This window comes from Paramormyrops kingsleyae, chromosome 10 (assembly GCF_048594095.1).
Source record: "Paramormyrops kingsleyae isolate MSU_618 chromosome 10, PKINGS_0.4, whole genome shotgun sequence".
Lineage (NCBI taxonomy): Eukaryota > Metazoa > Chordata > Actinopteri > Osteoglossiformes > Mormyridae > Paramormyrops > Paramormyrops kingsleyae.
Window position 1 is genome coordinate 26,586,145 of NC_132806.1, and position 17,914 is coordinate 26,604,058.

General features: G+C 47.2%; 1 protein-coding gene across 9 annotated transcripts in view; it reads left to right on the forward strand.

Moving 5' to 3' along the window:
* The window catches only part of htr2cl1 (5-hydroxytryptamine (serotonin) receptor 2C, G protein-coupled-like 1), a 116,893-nt gene that overhangs the window by 71,401 nt on the left and 27,578 nt on the right, over positions 1–17,914 (forward strand). For 3 of the 9 annotated variants that reach the window (XM_023797637.2, XM_023797642.2, XM_023797643.2), the window contains one exon: positions 15,753–15,828. The exons of 5 other annotated variants lie outside the window; for them this stretch is intronic. The gene's annotated coding sequence lies outside the window, so the exon portion shown is untranslated. Of the gene's footprint in view, positions 1–9,230; positions 9,323–15,752; positions 15,829–17,914 lie in introns of those variants that run through there. One more of the 9 variants, XM_023797646.2, reaches the window with a different exon arrangement.

Below are 17,914 nucleotides of genomic sequence, written 5' to 3' on the forward strand. Positions count from 1 at the left end.
AAGTAAATTGCTGTCTGGCCGTGATTTATATCACCGGCTGAAACAGACGGCTGAATGTGATAGATTGGGAGTGATCCGAACTGCCGGCAGAAACATTTTTTTCTTTTCTTTTCTTTTTTTTTTACCTCTGCATCTTTATCGGTTTGGTGCACCTTCTTAAAAAGATCCGAATCTTTCCCCGGAAGTGCTGTTCCCTTCTTGCGGGGTGAGGATTACAGACAGGCCACGATGAACGTTGCGATTGTGAGACCTCGGATGGAGTAAACAGAGGAAGGAGTATACGAGTTTCCAGACTCGGTCGTATTCGCCTGCAGCGCGGCCTGACTAGCAGCAGCGTAGGATTTAAATTGCGATGTTAACAGCTTCTGAAAGGACTTCTGTAAATCCTTGAGGTCTATGAAAAGCCCCGTATTCCCTCCTAAGTTAAGATCTTAGAGGGGGTTTCGGATCAGTGAGCTGCCGGGGCTCCGTTGGGACACATCTGCCGGGGACGGTGATTAGATCTTCATCGTTGTCCAGACTGACAGTCTGCTTGGGGGGTGAACGGGGGTGGGGGGGGGGGGGGGCAGGTCGGCTCCAGTCCCTGGTGAGTGAGAAGCGGCGGCTTGGTGGGGGCATGCCTGACGTGCTACCTCCTCTCTGTTTCTTGCCAGTGCTTCTGGGTTGCAGTCTGCAGACAGCGGCTTCCGGAAGCAGCCTCTCTGCAGAGCAGCAGCCGCCGGCTGGCTGCAGGACACCCTGTTTTGTTATGTTCTCTTCCTCTACTCTCATGCTGATTTATTTTTTTTTCCTCCTGTTGGCTTTTTCTCCCCACTCTTCCAGGCCTCCCAGTCTAGCATACGCCCTCCTGGGTGGTAGAAAGGCAGGAAAGCCGAAGCTATCACACAGGCCTGATGGTGGCGCTGTCAGCCACCTATACTTATTTGTAAGCCCCTCACTAATGAGCAACTGGTTTAGACAGCGATCCAGCTCTTTCTGAGTGTTTTCATATTGACAGTAGATGTGTCCTGCTGTGCTTCTCCATGGAACAGGTGATAATCCCAGATTGGAAGAAACCTGACATGAAATATCCATGGAGAAGCAGTTCAGGAGGTCAGCACACACTCATCAGGAGACTCTTATCACATTGTGTTCTGAGTGACACCCTCCAGTAGCAGTGAGGGTCAAGTGGCATGTTGAGAGATGGGTCAGATTTACAACAATGGAGAACAGACTTTATGGAAGGACAGCACTAAGCAGCTCACCAGGGGCCCTTGTTCAGCCCACAGAGTACTGACTCACACAGGCAGTGCTCTGCAATCTGGAGGTATTTGCTCAGGCAGTGCTCTGCAGCGTGGAGGTATTTGCTTAGACAGTGCAGTGCAGTGTGGAGGTATTTGCTCAGGCAGTGCTCAGTAGTATGGAGGTATTTGCTTAGGCAGTGCAGTGTGGAGGTATTTGCTTAGTCAGTGCCCTGTGGTGTGGTAGTATTTGCACATCCAGCAGAGTGCAGTATAGAGCTGCTTCCACCATGCCTATCAAGCCAGTCTCAGTTTCAGTCCTAGGATGCAGCTGCCTTTCCCTTGTACTGCTCTAAGTCTCTCGCAATTTCACACCCCACTGCATCTGTGGCAGGACCTCTCTGCAGCGCGTGTGTGTCTGCATTGGGAAGCAAGGCTGCTATGCCATTCGGGGCTTACACTGCCCAAAGACTGACGGACAGAGAGCAGAGCCATCGACTCGATGTTCCAGTGTCTCAAGCAGGTAAAAAAGCGTAGTCATCACCTGACAGGCTTGGTCTAGCCCACATCTCCCTCCGGGATGGAGGCAGCCACGATGCAGCCCGAAAAACGTGGCATTCTGATGAACAGGACAGGCAGTGGTGGCCACAGAATGCGCTTTGTGAGTCAATCCCAAGGTGCACTGAACTGGATAACAGACGACAGAAAATGTTAGCATGGTGGCTTGTTCCACAAGTGTCCGCAAGAATATAAAGCAGGGTACCGCTAATGCTATGGCCTGCTGTGTACCATTAGTGTGTTAGGGCTGTGCACTGTTCACTTCCTTGACGTCTTGGCTCTATGCTCAGGAGCTGAGCAGAGTGCGAGCACAGTGCACCTTCCCTTTTGTTTTCGAGTCTCATAATGCTTATGTTCCTGGTACTAGCAGTGGTGCAGACCCTTGCATGAGCAGACAGGCCTCTCTCTGTATCTCCTTCCCAGGTATTTCTGTTCCCCGCATCTTCTGCATCCCCTGGGCCTGCTGGTCCACAGAGGGATGGGGCCTCATATAAGTAACTGGAGGAATTCAGGGGGAACTTTCCAACAAGGAAGGGGAGCGGCCCCCCCTCCCAGCCCTCGCTGTTTAAATGAGGCCATTGACTTCATTTGCTGGTGGAGTGAGGAGGCACGGAATAGACTGGGCCTTGACCCTGGCCGGATGAGCGGTTACAGAGCATGAATGGACAGATGTAATGGGCAGAAGGAACAGGAAGCAGTCATGGTCTGTGATCCTGTCTGAAGAGCCCCTTTTAACCTTGCCCACAAATGAATTGCTAGGGCTTCTCTGCTGTCCAGCATGGGCTATATTCACTCAAGTGGGTTATGGGCTGTAGGGGCTTCAGCCGGGGCATGGGGTTGGGTATCGTTTAAATTTTATTGATTCCAGTTCTGCTTAATGATTCCGGTTCTTATCGATTCCCCATTATGTTTCCATAATGTAAAAAAAAAAGGTGGACAAATGTTTAGATAACAAAAAAATATCTTTATTCTGAACATTCAGGATGTCCCAGCAGCATTGAGAGTAAAATTCTAACTAAAGTGCATTTAGTGCAGAACACAACACCTGCCTGCAACCAAAACAAAACACCAAGTCAACTTCAGCAACAGAGGGTATGATAAAGACGAAAGCAATTTAACAGCTCTTGTTGGGAAAATGAGCATATCTGCCTTTTCTGGTAGTATGTGTGATCTTTCTGGGCGTACTGTGTCCCCCTCATTCAAGACATCTCTCTCACTCAGAGCTGAGGAGGCCTGCATACATAAATATGAAGAGGCCAACTCTGACAGCAAAAGGTACGTGGTTCTGCTGTGCCGTCGCCAAGCAGCAGGGTCATCAGATGTCCCTGTTGGTGGCCTCTCTGTACATCTGCGACAGAGATGGACGTTCCTTGTTCAGTGTTGTTGGCTAAAACTTTTACCTTGAGGTCATCCTCAGCAGAAATAAGCTCCTCAAGCGGAGATATTGCAGCCTTCCTGGCAGGCGGCTGTAATTCGGAAGGGTTGTAGCCCTTTCACCACACCGCTCTGTGACGCTCCTCAGTTTCTTTCCTTTGGTGCATCACGGCCGGCTCTCCCTGATGCCGCGGGCATCAAACACGCCTCCACTCTTTCAGATCGATCCTATGCTGCCTTAAATGTTTGGTAATTAATCAAAGACAGTAGTTGGGAAGTTTTACATTAAATAAATAGCTGACAAATGAGTGAACGGACAGAAGTAAAGAAAGTAACACCTTTGTGAAATAAATGTGTTTATTTCAACCGATGTGATTTTACAAACCTAAACGTTAATGCATCAGAAAGCTGGGGCGACTAGTATATAAATAGGCTTTGGCCAAAACAGCATCATTAATGTCAGCAGTCATGTAATTTAAGAATGGATTCGATGTGTGTCAAGCGTTGTCGTTTTCTCTATTAAAGTGAAACTACACTTTTGACTCTTCACTGTCTATCTTTCGCACTGTCGTCAGGAATGCCGGCTTGTGTCTAAACACATGGCTGTAGCGTGTTGATATATGACGTATTCATCTACAACAGGTCCTGGCAGATAGCCACACACGTCCTTGCAGATATGTAATGTTTAGGAATTGAGAAGCGGAACCGAAATTTGAAAAAAACATTGGGTACCTGGTAACGGGTATTTTTTGTTATCTGTTCTAATTTGGAACCTATTTTCAGTTCCCAGCCCTACCTGGAGGAGTGTTGCTAGGGCAATTCTTTCAAATTCTTTAATGGGTGAGAAGATTTGCCAGAAATTTTAAGCAGCTCCTCCAGTTAAGACCTCTCCCTAAAATACGTGATTTCCATGCTCTGTGAACCCATGGGATGTTTGCCCGTCTGGTGAAGGTGCCCTTGGTGAGGGGTGGGAAGGAGCCTTCACAGAGCACCTGGTTGAGAAGCTATTTTGTATATCAACCTTCCAGCTCTGTCAGTTTTCTGCACCTGTATCAGCACCACACCTCACCGCATGCCCGACACCCTCCAGCACACCGCACTTCACTCACCACAGCATATAACTGGGGAACTTACTCTCCCATGACAATTTGGGCAGCTGACAAATAGGTGAGACCCAGCAAGGGACAGTGCTGTACTAACCCCAGTCCCCAGTCCCCTGAGACCCAACTACTGTGTCCACCCTGAGGATGAGAGCAACACCGCCTCATCTGGGCCTCACCCGGTGCTCCAGAGACAGTAACACCCATCCACAGATCCCATCCTTTCTCCTCTACTGATCCCTCCTCCTGGGAGAAGAGTGCATGAAGGTAAACATGCCATCAGAAGGGGGATGGTGACGCCGGGTCGGGTGCTTTGTGTGCATTACGGTACCTTGCTTGGTGAGGCCTGCAAGCTTCGAAATGCCCCATTCTTCAGTATGAGTGGCTGTCTAATGAATGGCTGAATAGCGACAGTATTACCAGTGAGACCGTAAGTCTAATTTGGAATTTATGTAAACAAATGCTGATTGGTTAGAAATCCTCATACCTCCAGGCTTTGGGATTTGGATCTGACCTCTGCTCTGCTCTTTTGGGTACTCTAGATTCTCTTTCAGGCTCGCAGTAAAGCTAATCCGTGTCTTTAATTTGATTATCGTATGTGATTATGTGCTTGAGTGTACGTATGTGCACTGCTCTGGGCAGTATCCTGGTGGGGGGTGGTTCCGCGGGTTGCGACTTTTCCCTATGACCGGAAGGTCCCGAGGCTGGCAGACCAATGCAGCTGTTGGACCCCTGACCAAGACCCTTAACTCCCAGCGCTAGAGGTGCTGCAGGATGACTCGCCTTGCGACCTTATTCTGGCCTGGGTATGTGTGTCTCATGCAGAGCAAAATGGGGTAGCAGAAGAGAGAATTTCCCCATGAAGATTAATAAAATATCAGTCTTCTGTTGTATTCAGGGTGACCCCTTGCCTTCGGTGGCCCTGTCCATAATAAGCATTTGGAAGATGGACAAATCAGCTTCCTGGAATAGGCTCTGAGCTCACTGCATTGATGCAGTGATGGATGGATTGGCTCACTGGTCAAAGTCATCCCAGAGGACTGGTTAGTCCACTCACCTGAGCTATCTCTGTAATTGCCTTGGTAAAATCTCTGCTCTTAATGCATTGGCGAAATTGTTTTAAATCTTACTGTGCAGGCAGCCAAGCTAAATATCTGCAGTATGCACAACTCGAAACATATATTTACTGGCAAATTGCTCTTCACGGCTATTTCATTTGTCTCCGTTCCAGACCCAGGAGGGCCGGGGAATGGCCTGGCATCTCTGTTAGTGTATTCTGCCTCGGATGCTCTTCTTCTGTATGATTAAATGTTTAGCCTAAGAGAACAGACCTGACTCCTTAATGAATGGTCTGCTTTGAATTAAACGCTGCACCGGCGGGTCTCCATCAGCGTGGCGTTTGTCTACTTGCCGCGGTGTTTTGTGCCAAAACCGAAAGAGGTGACGTTGCCCCCCTGAACCTCCGGGGACACTTTTGTCGAGCCTCGCTTGGAAGCGTTCCCTCATGCGGCACTAATGGCCCATTGAAATTGCGCCCCCCGCAGGAACGTTTAGGGAGTGTTTCCCGCCGGTCAAGGCGACGTCGCCAAACACCAGACTCTTCTAATTTCTTCCGTTTCCCAGAGGAGCTGCTTTCTTATCGCTGCTTTTCCAGTTGTTGTTCTGGCCTGTTGCCATCATGATCCGAGCAGAGGTCTGTCTGTCTGTCTGGGATTTGGACGCTCTGCACTGCTTACCTGTATCAACTGCGGAGTCATTAGCAGCATCAGACCCTCCAGATATTTATTTCACTTGGTTCTCGGGGCTTATGAGCCACGTTTCTCTGTTAATCTGGCTTTCAGCTGACATCCGTCCCTCAGTCCACCCTCCCAGTTTCCCTCCCCAGCATTTTAAAGATTTGTTAAAGATCAGGTTTTTGTTGTTTGTCACACATAAAAAAAAATAGCAGTCTGACTTTTATGACCTTTTGATTTTTTTTGACCTTCTAGATCATATCTGGATGGAAATCGCCGTAACGTGAATGGCTGTAGAAAGCAATTCTGATAAAGCATGTTCTTCTCATTCTTGCTCCTATTCTAAGCTGCTGAAATTGCATTTTTTTTTCTTTTCGGGGTGCCGTCTGATAAAATCAAATATTTATGATTCCGCAACACATGGCCTGTTAACAAAAAAAGCCGCAGTTCTTTTTTTCGATCACAATATGGCAGTAAGAGGGGATGATGAAAGTGTGTCATCAGAAGGTTTGTGTTTCCTGATTCCCCCCTGTGGAGAAAGGCAACAGGGATTTCAGAGGAGTGGGAATCAGCTAAACATTCCACACTTCCCTTTCATCCCATAAAGGGGATATTCCTGATTGTTTAGGACAACCATTAAAGTTAAAATCTTAGTTTCAGAGTAGTTTTAGAGGGATAAAACCGTCCGAGCAAATAAAAGCAACACACAACATTCTTCAGTGACATTTCTGTCTTAAAGAACTGTTACTCTCTTCACAATCTATTCACGCAGTTCCCGCTTGTTAATGGTTTCCTGTGGCATGAAACAATATGTTCCAACAGTGCCACTAAGTGAGATGGAAAGCCAGACAGAGTGGGAGAAACCAGGACAACCTGAGATGGCAGGACAAAGACTGAAATAAATGACTGTCAAAGCTTGATGGGCTTGTAAGGAATGGTAAAGACTGACAACAGTGGACAAGCTGGGACAGACTGACCCAATTTGGAAGGAACAGGGACAGGCTTGGATGGATTGACTGATGCAGCATCTCCTGTGTCTTCACAGCTTATACAGATTACAGGAATGTTGAGGCAGCACAGTAACACATCAATAATAATTCTTCAGTTAGAGGTTTTTTTATGGGCTCGGGGGTCTTGGCACACTAGAGGTCTTGAGTTCTTTCTGCGATACAGATACAGTTGAGGGACATGTTGAAAATCTGACTGCAGTCCATGAAGAGTGCAGATATTTTCCCCATTAGATTGTCTTCGTTCCTGGTAGGTTCCTGCACATCAAAAAAAAAAACATTTAAAAGTAAAACAGAAAATTTTATTTTACTCAAACAAGTTGGCAGACTTCAAGAACAATAGATGTTCATATTACTGGAAACTTTTTTTTATTCCAGAATGTCTGTGATCAGAAGCAGGTTGACAGAAAAGGTAGCTATTTTAAAAAAGACAGATGCATTTTATATTTTATATTTCTTCTGTTAAAAACAACTCTTCAGAAGCTGTTAGTAAGTTAGATCAAGCACAATTAAAAGTTGTTCAAAGTCCTGTTCTGTCGCATTTGTTTAACCTTCTTCAAGGGGGTTTTAAATAACTAGGTTTTCTTTTTTTGATAGGTGTCTCTTGCCAGTTGTGCGAGTTGCACTGGATGAAAATGTTCATTAAGGAAATTAAAATGTAAATTCCTTCCGATGGCTGTTTTCCTCTGCACTTCCAAGGAGGGGCGCGACGACGGGGCTTAATCCCAAAGGGTGTCCCTGTTCCACTCTGCCCCCACCTTTATACGGAAACGGGGGCCGCCAGCCGCATCCAGACTGTGCATCTCAGCTCACTAGAAATGGGGCAGGAGCAAAGGGAACCACGTCTACTCGTGTCACTACTCTCACCTCCTCATCATACAACATGATCAGAAGGTCGTAACTCAAAGATTCACTCTTAAATTCTGAGGCGGACTGGAAGAATTTTTAATTTTTTTTTATGTCGTTGTCGATTTACCATTTTTAAGCAGTTAAATATACATGAATTGCTCTCCTTCCCTCGTCATAGCTCTGCAGATCTACAGTGGAAATGAGGCAGAGAGTGGAAGAGGTCAGCCCCATAAAAAGGACAGTAATTAATTAATAAGGAGATTCAGGGCTCTGTGGTATTGTAAATATGGGACAAACACGAACTGAGTAACTGGGTACACAGGAGGCAGTTTAATATCCCTTTTACCAACGGTATCCATGATTTGAAGTGCGGCAAAGACGCAGGACCTCCTGATTAGTGATGATCAGTGGTGCCAGAACTAAATCTCTCTGCCTTTGTCATGTGACAAGGTGGAGCAAAGTGTGTTTAGGGGCGGAGCCAACTTTGGGTTTCTCTTCCTCCTCATTGTGCATGCTGTGTGTCTCCATCCTGTCCACACAGCGCCTGCAATGTGGAGGCCGAGGAGCCTCAAGCCTCCTCGGCTGTGGCCCCCAGTGAGAAAAAGGGGGAGCCACAAGGCCCCCAGCACACAGACGCACACTTAAGGGGGCCCTTCAAACCCCGTGTCATGGCGGCAGATATCAGATTAGCTGCCATAGCAAGCCGCCATCAGATGGGATTTATTTTTGTCCCGTGTTGCACAAGAGCGTGTAGCCATCTTGTACCACCCTGTGAAATGTCAGAGGGCATGGAACTGTCTGAGGAGGAGCGTGGTCTGCTCACGTGTTGTTAATCGATCATCGTGTGCAGTATTTGTACTCGACTCTGGGGGGGGGGGGGATTATCAGATGCTTGTTTCAGTTGGAGAGCAAAATGTATTTGTGTGTCAATTGATTTGCCTACCCGTTTATACCACAGGGGTGCTGAATAAAATCTTTGTTCCATCCTCCAGTCACTATGGCCCATCGATCTATTTGCCGCTCAGAAGATTGAGTTTTTGACAGATAATTTCTGTTTTTTTTTTTTGTCAATCTGTGCTCTTTGTTTATTCACATGGATGTGAAATGTCAGCCTGAGGCCGCCCATGCCTCGAAATCGTCGAGTATTGGTATAGTATAAACGAATAATGTGGACAATGGACAACAGTGGGCTTCATACAGTCAACAGCTTATTCTGCAATTTATGTGGCCAAATGTAGCATAAAGAAGGGGGATGATGTATTTTCAGATGGATGCCTTTCCTTTAGAGCCATTGTGTGGACGTGTTTCGAGAGGAACATGTGAGTTTCCTGACCCTGGCGGTAACAGCCACCGTATCTATAATGAACAGATGCACTCGGCTGGCCTGACGACGCATCGTATGTGGTAACATCCTCTAGAGGAGTCGCCCGGGGCAGGATAAGGCATGGTGGGGACCCCCAAAGCCCTCTCATGGGCGCTCGGTGAGTTAAGCCCCGTGGTAATCACAGAGCGCCGTGTCAAGGGACAATTGCCATGGGGTAGCAGGGGAGTGGTAAAGAAGGGAGATTTATTCCGTTCTGTTTCTTTTGATTATTCCTGGCGAGTCGGACATGCTCAGAATGTGTCCAAGACACCAGGCTAATGATCCCCTCCCGGCCTGTCGAGGAGATTAGCCCTGTTTGTTCTCACCCTGATACAAGGATTATAATGCGTTTCTATGAAATGCTAATGTTATTCCAACCATAATGATAATTAATATACACATGTATCATTTTGGCTGCATGCTGGGTGATGCTCTTTGTGTGCGGGTTGGGTGACTCTAATCTTTTGTGCCTGTGACATGGAGCGCTTTTATTCTCCGTTTGTAAGGTAGCGGTTGTGTTTTTTTTCCCCCATAGAGAGCTGAAGACATCAACACAGTAAACTGTAGATGGAAAGCTAGACGGATGCCCCCCCCCCCCCCCCCACCATCCTTCCTCCTGTCGTCCCCCCTCTTCATAGTTTGCCCATTTCAACATGGTTTTTCCAGCAGCGGCGGCTTGAGTCTGAAGTGATTCTTTAGTTTGCTTCTGGAAGATTGTGGCTAATCAGGGGCCATCTCAGAGCAGGATCTGAAGGACAAGCTGATGAGTGTTTAAAGGAGAGAGGCTTTTAAAAAAACTGCAGGTTTTCACTCCCGCTGCCCTTAACTAAGATCTAACTGTCGTATTTGATTCCAGCACCCCAATGCTTGTCGCCCACCCCCCCCCCCTCCCCATCACTACCTCCTGTCCGTGGAGCCGGCTGGTGCATGACTGGCTGTAGCGTGGAGGGACTGCAGAGCTCCAAGCCTTCTGTCCTGAAGGGGGTGCAGTGGAAGGGGCTGTATCCCGGAGGGGAGGGTGGCCAGTCTTAGGGTCTCATTATATATGGATGGCGGGGTGAAGTAAATGTCTTTTTTAATCTCTGCTGGGAGAGACATGAACCCTTGAGTTCCCTCAATATCAATGGAGAATCTTGATCTGGGCAGCCTGGGGTGGGGGGGGGGTTGGGGTACTCAGCCCATTTACTGTCACCGTGGATGAACTGACCCTGGAGGGGGGTTTCTCTGATAGCATCATGGCAGCACAGTGCTTTCTCTCATTTCCCCAAGCTGCCACTACACGTGACGGATCAGCTTCACCCAACAGCTTGCAGGTCTCTGCTGGAATCCTATGATTCCAGGGCATGTTCTGGGTGGTCCTTAGCATGCTGTGGAGAGCTGTTGGACTGACCAGGTCCTTCCCATTTAACTGCATTAATCTTCTTACGCTGAAGGCATGTCTAGATACATGTGTGCAAGCATCTTCATTGTGCTAATCACGGTCTCCTTGAAGGGCTGATGAGGGCCTTGGAAAACTACACATGTTCTGTAAGATCACACTCCATCCTCATCCATGGTCATGCTTATGCTCTAGAGCAGAAAAGGAGAGTGCTGACCACCATCTACTGGCAAAATATCCTTCACCTCAGTGATATGATACCCCCATATTTTCCAGGTGGGAGGTGTTACAGAAGATGCCCTTTAGCAGCTCTTAGACATTCTAACCTGTTCAAAGTGCTGAGTGGGTCCTGTAGAACAGAGGGAGAAAAAGGGTGGGTTGTAGGAATGTAAAAATAGGTCATGGGGGTGAACGCTGTATAATACCAAAAAAAAACACTGGATATGCAGACATGAGGAATTGCACTTGAGACTGAAAGGTTGCTGGTTCCATTTGGGTATAGACTCCAGCTGAGGATGCAAACAGAGCTGATACTGGGATCAGTGGTTAACTGGGAGACAGAGAAACCTGCCAAGCCGACAGAAATTTGTAAGGTGAAATCCATCAGAATGAGAATCCATCAGCTAAAGCAAGCTAGGAACTCGTCTTCATCCAGCTTATGGCTCCAGTACCGTAAAACGAGGCTGGGTGACATTCAGCTGGTCCAGCCGCGATCGTGGACATCTGTCACGCAGTGTGCCATTGGACATAATAGAGCCTTGAAGACACCGGGGGGTGGAAGGATAGTGTCATATGCTGCAACTTAAGCCTTCCGAAGTGGGAAAGGGTCTAGAAGATGCCTCAGCATGTCATTTTGAGGAAGACAGTTGGAGGGAGACTTCTGATGTGGCCAGCCAGGCAGCAGTGCACCCTGGGAGACAGAGGATAGATATGACATATTTTTCCGTGCTTCACCCCTATAGCCTCTTGACCTTGCAATGGGTCCCGTCAACGTTAGAGCTCTTACAATAACTATTATTAATGCTGACATTTAACAGCCATTTACCGCCATATGTATTAGACCTCATATTCGTGACCGGCATGCCATTTGTGAACCTTTTCCCACTAGACCCCTCAAGCTGTGCTCAATATTGGAATGCAGACCAGCATGTTCAACCCTGAGCTTCATTAGATTCAATAATTTAGGTATGATATTAATGTTTTATTTATTTTGACAAATCCTTCCATCCATCTTCCAATCCTTTACCTACTACGGTACCATGGTGAACATGGAGCCTATTCCATCAACCACAGGTCACAGCAGAGGGACAAACCCTACACTGGATGCTAGTTTATCACAGGGAAGTAGCACTGATTGACTTAACTGCATGTTTTTGGACTACGGGAAACCAGAGTGAAGATGAGAATGCACCGTATTACACCCAGATTGGGGGTGGGATTTCAGCTCCCACTCCAGAAGGTGTGAAGCAATAGAACTACCCACTGAGCCATCCCAGGATCATTTATGTCCATCAAATCATAGGCTCTTCGCCGCTGTGGTGTAGCCTACATCCCACTAGCCAGGGCCACCTGCCTCCAGTGAATCGCCTTCAAATGGGGCAGGGGGGTGCTCCTGGCAGAAGGGTGGTGCCAGATTCCCACAATGCAACACCCCAACAAACTCAAGTCCTCCTGGTGAGGCTTCTCCTAGTTGTTTGTTTTAAATATATCACTTACATCCTTTCTGAAGTGTGAAACCTTTACTTAATACTAATGTAAGTGTACCAACACTGAGACCAGCCTCCAAACCATGTCCTTCAGCAAACTCCCATGCTTAAGGAGTGCTAACGGTTATTTTCCAGCTGAGCTCTGAGGCATTTCTTGTATATTGTAGATGGATGGGGGCAGCACTGTAGCCTTACACCTCCAGCTCCGGGCTTCAAATCTTGTTTTTGCTATATTTTTTTTAACTTTTATTTCTCAGATGCTTTTATTCAGAATGACATACAGGTGAGTAAGCAGGGCCAGTCAATCCCTGGAGCAATTGGGGTTAAAGGCCTTGTTCAAAGGCCAATGAAGAAACCACTATGCCTACCACAGGATTTGAACCAGCAAACAGAGGTAGAAAGTTCAGGTTCAGAAAGTGCAAATCCAGGCCAAGGTTTAGTTTCAACCAACCAGTTGAGTATAAAGAGTCTCATTCACAGAGTACTCAACTGGTTGATTGAAACAAAATCTTGGCCTGGATTTGTACTTTCTGAACATAAACTTTCCACCTCCACCAGCAACCATCTGATTACAGCCACAGAGTGAAAACGCACAAAGCCACAAACTGTCCTTATTGTACATTTGAAGTTTGCATGAATCACCTGTTTCTGTTTCAGGTATTCTAGTATCCTTCCACTATTTTAAGACATGCAGTTAAGCTTGTCGTCTCTATATAACCCACAGAGTATCATAGCAGATACACTGGAATCTATCATAGGCCCTGGAATAAGCTCCGGGAAACTGTGACCAGGAAGATTAAAGACCCTCCCACCAAATTCCAATCTTCAGGTTAGGGATTGAGTATGATGGTCTCAGGCGCTTTACTTATGGTCTGCAGAAGGTATTTCACTTGGTCTGTTTGCTCAGTTCTGTCAGGCTCGAGCAGGGGGGGGGGGGGGTGACAATGGGGTGTATGATATGTGTGGAAAGCAGGAAGATGTATGAGCTTATCTTCCTGGAGAAACTTCACGCGGCACAGGGCGAGGGTCAGCAGCAGCAAGCCCCTGGATGGATTCACGTATATTCTGAGCCAAGGGCATGGAGCTCATTTACTGTGGAACAGAAGGCAGTCCCAGAGGGCTGATGGGGGGCACCTTATAGTTCTTCCACAATGTTATGGAGCGAGAACCCTGTATCACTCCTGAACAGAGAGCAAAACTGTGTGGTTTAAAAGTTCAGCTGGATTTGCTATGAAATGGGTGCCTTATGTTTAGCTTTCCAGCCTGTAAGCAAATAATATAACTTGAATATATAAGAAGTGTGTGATTGTGTGTGTCCCCTGCCTTGGTCCTGGGACAGGCTCCAGACTCACCACTATGTCGTGGTGGAGAAGCAGTTCTAAGTCTGATGAATGAATGGACTAGAACTTGCACTGACTAAAGAGAATGTGCCCCTCTATAAAGGGCTAAGAAATGTGTAATGCCTGCGAGTTGGATGTGATAATAGACTTATGACGTGCATGACCTGGAGAAAATGGGCTTCTGGGAAAGCACCTTACTTGGGTGATGCGTCTTCCATGTGCTGAAGGGGCCCTTTTATCTCGTCTTAAACCAAACACGATCTGCTGGGCAGCCAGGAATGTGAAAGCTTCTCAGATCTCTTTCTTGGCGAGTATTATAAATTTGACCCCACTGTTGGCACCATCTTTCCTCCCCCCCCCCCCCCATGCTCTGTCCTTTTCACATTTCATCTCAAAATAATTCAGAGCACATTAAGAGGACACATTAGTACCAGAATGCAGCATCGTGTTCATGCGGTGCAAAGCAGCCCCTCAGCCATTGTGCCTGCAGGCTGAATCATGCATACAGGAGCGCTCTTGCTATTTTGAACAAGCCCAGCCGATCGTGTCTGTTCCTGGCTGTGATTTCATCAGTCTCGGTCACCACATGGGCCTTTACCAGATGTAGCCTCATAAGGAAACCACATGGCCCCTGTAGAAGGTTCCAGGTCAACCCGTGCCTGGACTACTCGTCCACGTCAACAAAATTTGCTGTTTTTTCACCTGTCACACCCCCCATTCCTGCTGAGTCTGCATGTTCTCACTGCATTCTCCTGCGTGTGGGCTTCCACCTGGCACACCCCCCATTCCTGCTGAGTCTGCATGTTCTCACTGCATTCACCTGCGTGTGGGCTTCCACCTGGCACACCCCCCATTCCTGCTGAGTCTGCATGTTCTCACTGTATTCTCCTGCGTGTGGGCTTCCACCTGTCACACCCCCCATTCCTGCTGAGTCTGCATGTTCTCACTGCATTCACCTGCGTGTGGGCTTCCACCTGGCACACCCCCCATTCCTGCTGAGTCTGCATGTTCTCACTGCATTCACCTGCGTGTGGGCTTCCACCTGGCACACCCCCCATTCCTGCTGAGTCTGCATGTTCTCACTGCATTCTCCTGCGTGTGGGCTTCCACCTGGCACACCCCCCATTCCTGCTGAGTCTGCATGTTCTCACTGCATTCACCTGCGTGTGGGCTTCCACCTGGCACACCCCCCATTCCTGCTGAGTCTGCATGTTCTCACTGCATTCACCTGCGTGTGGGCTTCCACCTGGCACACCCCCCATTCCTGCTGAGTCTGCATGTTCTCACTGCATTCTCCTGCGTGTGGGCTTCCACCTGGCACACCCCCCATTCCTGCTGAGTCTGCATGTTCTCACTGCATTCTCCTGCGTGTGGGCTTCCACCTGGCACACCCCCCATTCCTGCTGAGTCTGCATGTTCTCACTGCATTCTCCTGCGTGTGGGCTTCCACCTGGCACACCCCCCATTCCTGCTGAGTCTGCATGTTCTCACTGCATTCACCTGCGTGTGGGCTTCCACCTGGCACACCCCCCATTCCTGCTGAGTCTGCATGTTCTCACTGTATTCTCCTGCGTGTGGGCTTCCACCTGGCACACCCCCCATTCCTGCTGAGTCTGCATGTTCTCACTGCATTCTCCTGCGTGTGGGCTTCCACCTGGCACACCAGACAGGCTCCATATAGTAAGAATCCAAAACAGCGAGTTTACTTCACAAAGCTGGAACAAATTCAGATCTCCAAGTCCTTAGTCAGGGTCGATCAGACACAAACAAAATACTAAAGGGAAATCCAGAATCATAGGTCAAAAACCTTTGTCATACATGAGACAACTATAAACTCAATCTGCAGCTTAAACAAGAGATAAAAGTTGAGAGTTAAAGTAAAGGCACAGGGGTTTAAACAGGTGAGACCAATGGTCAGGAGAGCAGAGGAGTCCATTCGGTATGCAGGCAGGGGGAGTGCTGACCAATGAGTGTGGGTATAACACCACCTGGTGTTCCATTCCCCCCCACATGCTGTTTGGGTGAACTGACCTTTCTGATTTCCTGTCCTAGATAACCCTGGCATTATTTCTATGCTTTCTTTAGGCTCAACATCACTTTGACCTGCTCAGATTGTCTTTCCAGGTGTGACTTCCTTTAGAGAGTTCCCAGTTTACACACCAAGGTTACCATGAGTTCTTCACCAACACATGAGCCACAGGTCAGTTATATCACATTTAAAAATAAACCCTGTTAAACCAAGGGCCTGCATTACGAAGCCGGATTTCTTGCTTTCGGATTTAAGGTACCCTAGTGTATATGACTTTTATCTCCATTCACTTACATTTATCCCGGGCTACCTTAAATCCAACTAGGTATCTGGCTAAGCAAGAAATCCTGCTTCATGATCCAGCCCCCTGTAATAGTTATCGTTGATTATCAAGCTGCCATTTCTGTCACTATCATGCAGTTTGCATGGGGCCAACCCTCTGCTGTGGTGATCTGCGGGTGGTGTCATCAGTCAATTAAGAAATTAATTATCCCCACATGCGGTGGTTTATTTATGCGGCGTGTCTCCATGTTCCTATCTCTGGGTGTTTAGCAGATCTTAGTAGTCGGTAGTTTAGCTTGTGCTGTGATGCAGTGGTTCATTTGGTCACAGTCTTGCGCTTATTGCCTTTGTTGGGTTTTTGAATAATAGACAGACAGACAGACATAATTCATTAATCCCAAAGGAAATTGCATGTTTACAGTAGCACAATACAATCGTTTAGACAGCAGAAAGTCATTTAGACATCGTCAGACAGTAACAATAAGTAATAGGCAACAGTAACAGTGCGGAGAATGTAGTAATGGCTCAGAAATTATTAGAATTGCACAGTCGGGCAGACTTATCATAAGGCAAAGGTAAGCAGCTCTCTGCCCCCCGAAGACTATGGGCCCCATGAAGACAGGATTTCTACATTTCAGGATATTACATAATATGATCATTTAAATGATAGCAAAACGTATGTTGTTTGCATTTTTGGTGACAGTTTTCAAGGCAGACAAAGTTGCCCCCATTCCAGCTGTAATGGACTATTCTACCATGAGACTTGCGCTACCCAGCTTTCTGATAAGACTGGAGTTTACCAGCTGTTCACTGCAAAGTTAACTGGCACAAAGTAACAAGAAGGAAACCCAGCTTTCTGATAACACTGGAGTTTACCAGCTGTTCACTGCAAAGCGAACTGGCACAAAGTAACAAGAAGGAAACCCAGCTTTCTGATAACACTGGAGTTTACCAGCTGTTCACTGCAAAGCGAACTGGCACAAAGATACAAGAAGGAAATGGCACAAAGATACAAGAGTAACATCACATCTCTCTTGTCTGATACTGTCTCGCTAGAGTGGGAGACAACTTGTGAACAGACGTGTAGAGAACATGGTTAAACAGACGTATGCAAAAATTCAAGACTAAGTTTAGTTTAAATTTGACCTATTGATCCTCTGATGTGATACCCCCCCTCCCCCCATTAGCAAATTTTAACGACAACATCCCCCCCCCCGTCCTGATCAGTAAGTTTTACTGCTGGCATCCTGTGCTTTGGTGAAAATGTTATTGATGTTCCGTAATATCATTTATATATAATTATTCATTTATAATTTACAAATTATACATTTCTATATCCGTAATTTATATAATTTCCTCTTGTTTCTCTTTTGGCTCCAAAAATATCTCCACTGGGCCGCAACCCATGTCAGCCAATGCCCCCCCAGAGAAGTTAGTCCACCCCTTTGCGCAGTGGGTTCTGACAGTTGGTCTTCCCCCCCAACATAAGGTGACTCATTGTAGAGTGTAATGGCTGAAGGTAGGAACAACCTTACGTGGCACTTCCTGCAACATCACTGCTGTCTCATTCTGTTATTGAAAGTGCTCCTCTGTTGAGCCAAGCTGATCTGCAGAGGGGGGAGTCACAGCCCCATATCGCCAGCAGTCTCCTGAGCGTCCTCTGTTCCACCACAGTCTCCAAGAACCGAGAGATTTTCTGGATCAGTTTGCCTGAGCTTTTTGGCATCACCTGTGCTAATGCCGTTTGGCATCACCTGTGCTAATGCCGTTTGGCATCACCTGTGCTAATGCCGTTGCCATAATAAAATCTTTTGCTGGCGGCATTTTTTCTCTCTGCACATGAGCCCGCGTTCGTCCCCTGTGTCACAGTTTTGAAATATAACTCATCTGGTGCATTTACACAATTCAGATTGGGTTAATAATGACAATTATTTGTGTGGGAAGACAGAGCGGTAGGGTGTTGATTGATATATTT